The 4,169-nt window shown below is 41.8% G+C and overlaps 1 non-coding gene across 1 annotated transcript; it reads left to right on the forward strand.

Moving 5' to 3' along the window:
• The first annotated feature begins 1,680 nt into the window (after nt 1-1,680).
• On the forward strand, nt 1,681-1,783 carry LOC148567804 (small nucleolar RNA R71). The gene has a single exon (XR_015883068.1). It is a non-coding gene; the product is annotated as a small nucleolar RNA R71 (small nucleolar RNA).
• Nucleotides 1,784-4,169: the final 2,386 nt, after the last annotated feature.

Raw genomic sequence — 4,169 nt, forward strand, 5'->3', positions numbered from 1 at the left:
TTGACTTTCTCCCTATTTTGTTGGAGTTGACTAAATAAGATGAATTAATCAATGTATGACTAGGATAGAAAGCCTATGATCTCAATTCTTGCCATGAATGTCTCTCTTTATTAATTGCTTTCTTTAATTGCTCTCTTTACTTTTCTTGTCATTTAATTTCTTGCCCTCTTATCAATCAAACCCCCCTTGCATTTTCATAGCCAATAATCTTACACTTCATTGCAATTCCTTGTGAGACGACCCGGAGTCCAAATACTTCGGTTAATTTTCATTGGGGTTTGTTCATTGTGACAACCAAAATTTTTGTATGAAAGGACTATTGTTTGGTTTAGAAACTATACTTTACAACGAGAATTCATTAGTGGAATTCTAGACCACACAAAAATTCGCTCATCAACTAGCTCTCCTCTTTCTACAATCCTTCCAAGGATGATGGATTCATCACTGTCCTCCCCAGCGTCTAGGATCACGAAATCCACAGGGATGTAAAGGTCCTCAACCTTTACTAAAACGTCATCCACCATACCATATGCCCTTTATAGGGTCTTGTCTGCCATCTCTAATGATATTTTGGCACGCTGCACCTCTAGAATTCCTAGCCTCTTCATTACTAAAAGAGGAATCAGATTGATGCTTGATCCAAGGTCACATAGTGCCTTCTCAAACGTGACGGTCCCTATAGTAGAGGAAATCAGGAAGCTTCTGGGATCCGGTAGCTTCTGAGGAAGCTTCTTCTGGATCAAGGCACTGCACTCCTTGGCCAATATCACACGCTCGTCTTCCTCCTCTACTGTCTTTGCATGAGAAGAGGCCTTTAGCTTTTTGAGAATTGCCAGGTACCAAGCAATTTGCTCTTCTTTGGACTCCTAATCTTCATCTGAAGAAGAGTATTCTTCGGGTTCCTCTCTTAGCAAAGGGGCGTGCAAGGCGACATTATCAGTCTCCTTATGAGCTCTGATTTCCTTGAGCTCCTCAATGGCAGGCTCCTCTTTGGGTTCGGCCTTTGCCTCCACAGTGAGGGCCTTGCGCTCTTTCTTTGGATTTACCTCTGTGTTACTTGGAAGAGTGTTGGAAGAGATCTCTAGGATCCTCTTACTCTGTTGACCAACCTGCACCTAGTTTCTGCCATGAAACTGTGAGTCGTCTTAGATAGGTTGGAGACTATAGCAGCTAAGTTAGAGAGGCTCTGTCTGGGTGTCTCCGATTGTTGCTGAGATGTCTTATAAGGTTTACTATTGATCCTGTTTTGGTTTATTCCACCATAGTGATTGTTACAGAAGCCTTGTTGAGGCTTCTGCTGATCTCTCCACCCAAAATTGGGGTGATTCCTCCATCCCTGATTGAAAGTATTCCTCCATGGTGGTCCAGGTGTTATCACCTATGCCCACCTCATAGGCTGTCTCTGGAAAGTAAGCCTCTGTGCTCTGCGCCCTACTCAAGTGCTGAGTGATCATGTTGATCTACTAGGACATGCCTCTCTTCTGAGTAGTCCCAATGTTCACAGGATTCCTCTCATAGGTGTACATATACTGGTTATTGGCAACCATGTCAATAAGCTTTTGTGCCTCTTCTGGCCTCTTCTTCAGGTGGAGGGATCCGCCTGCAGAATGGTCCAAAGCCATCTTAGACATCTCAGATAGGCTATCATAAAAGATATCTAACATGGTCTAGTCTGAGATCATGTCAGGATGACATCTCTAATTAATTGCTTGTATCGTTCCCAAGCTTCATAGAGGGATTCACCCTCTTTCTGTATGAAGGTTTATACTTCGACTCTAAGCTTGCTCAGCTTTTGAGATGGAAAAAACTTGGTCAAGAATCCATTAACTACCTTCTCCCAACTATCTAGGCTCTCTTTAGGCTGGGAATCCAACCACAGCCTTGCTCTGTCTCTTACTGCAAAGGGGAAGGCATGAGCTTGTAGACTTTTGGATCTACTCCATTAGTCTTGACAGTGTCACATATCTGCAGAAAGTCAAATATGAATTTGTTTGGATCTTCCTGTGGAAGTCCATGAGACTAGCAGTTCTGTTGTACCTGAGTGACTAGTTGTGGTTTCAACTCAAAGTTGTTTGCCCCAATGGCAGGAATGAAGATGCTGCCCCCATAAAAGTCAGAATTGGGTGTAGTGTAAGATTATAGGACCTTTCTTGCGTCACCCCCTGGTGCACGAATCCCTACACTATGTACAGTTGTACCAGCAAGTGCGCTGGGTCATCCAAGTAATACCTGAGCGAGTCAGGGTTGATCCCACGAGAATTGTGGTTTGAAGCAAGCTATGTTATCTTGCAGGTCCTAGTCAGACAGATAGAGGAAACTATTCTTAATTGGTATTTGTGAATTGGATTGGAATCAGTAATAGGAATATGGTTAAGGATTGGAGTTGCTTTATCTTTTTGAATTAACTCTGGTATTATTGGCTCTTTTGTTGTGAATGACTTCTTCTATGGTAGGCTGTATGTGATAAACGCCGTTGGTCGTTGTCATTAATCTCCACTACTTCAGATCAAACGCCATTGGCCATGGTCATCCAATCTAAACGAGGGTGAAGCTCTAGCAATTCATTCTCCTGGCGATCCTACTCAAAACGCCACAGACAAGGTCGAATCTTTCAGACCAAAGAATGCTACTTCTTTGGGTTCTAGCCTCTACCACAGAGACCCTAATCTCCCCAGAAATTGGCTGAACGGGTGTCCCGAGAAGTCCCCAATGAAGTCGTAGATTAGCCGTCTGAGAGATGTATAAACATAGTTGGGGGGTCGCATTTTCCAGTCACGTATTCACACAAACATAGGAAGACACGGGTGTTTGTCAGGCACGCTGTCTTAGTATGATGAACAGAGCTGATTGTCACTGATCATCCTATTCACTGATGAACATACTTTTATTAATTCATAGGACTCAGCAGGGCTCCTCCCCTCAACCTAGGAGGTTTAAAAGCTCATATTGAAAGAAAAATACAATGGTAAAAATGTGTAAAGTGGCTGAAGATAGGTGAAGATCCCTAACAAGGAGTGATCTTCTACTTTAATTACAAAACTAATGACTAGTAAGGGTAAAATAGTCTTTTTGGTGCTAAAATCTACTTCTGGAGCCCACTTGGTGAGTGTTTGGGGTGAGATTTGATGAGATCCACGTGCTACGAGGCCTCTAGGGCGTTGAACACTGGCTAGGGGGTCCTCTCTAGGCATTGGGACGCTAGTCTCTGCTCTTTGGGCGCTGGATGCTTCGAAGGGGGCAGGAAGCTGGCGTTGGATGCTAGTTTTGGGCCTTCTAATCCGAAGTAAAGTATGGACTATTAAAAATTTCTGGAAAGCTCTAGAAATCATCTTTGTATAGCCATTAAGAACACTCTATTTGGACTTTGGTAGCTCCAGAAAAGCTGTTCTGAGTGCAAGGTGGTCAGATCCAAACAGCATCTACAGTTCTTTCTCTGTCTCTGAATCAGACTTTTGCTCCAGCTCCTCAATTTCACCCAGAAATACCTGAAATTGCACAAAAACACACAAACTCAAAGCAGAATTTAACACTAAAAACTATAAAAAATTAATAAAAACTAAACAAAACATACTAAAAACTATATAAAAATGATGCCAAAAAGCGTATAAAATATCAACTTATCACAACACCAAACTTAAACTGTTACTTGTCCCGAAGCAACTAGAAACATAGTAGGAATAAAAGAAAAGTAAGATACAATAAATTTCAAAGTTTCCAATAAAGCTCAGCTTTAATTAGATGAGCGGGACTTAGTAGCTTTTTGCTTCTGAATAGTTTTGGCATCTCAGTATCCATTGAAACTCAGAAATGTTAGTCTATTTACGAACTTAGAATCCAGTTGATATTATTGACTCTCCTTGTTAAGTTCTTTTTTATTCTTGAAAATAGCTTTGAGAGTCTTGGCCGTGACCCTAAACACATTTTTTTCCAGTATTACCACCGGATACATAAATGCCACAGACACTTTACCTGGGTGAACCCTTTCAGATTGTGATTCAGCTTTACTAGAATCCCCAAATAGAGGTGTCCAGAGTTCTTAAGCACACTCTTTTTGCTTTGGATAACGACTTTAACCACTCTGTCTTAAGCTTCTCACTTGACACCTTCATGCCACAAGCACATGGTTAGGCACAGCTTGTTTGAGCCGCTTAAGCCAGGATTTTATTCCT

Source organism: Arachis ipaensis, chromosome B4 (genome assembly GCF_059453495.1).
Source record: "Arachis ipaensis isolate K30076 ecotype BB chromosome B4, ASM5945349v1, whole genome shotgun sequence".
In the NCBI taxonomy this organism is placed as follows: domain Eukaryota; kingdom Viridiplantae; phylum Streptophyta; class Magnoliopsida; order Fabales; family Fabaceae; genus Arachis; species Arachis ipaensis.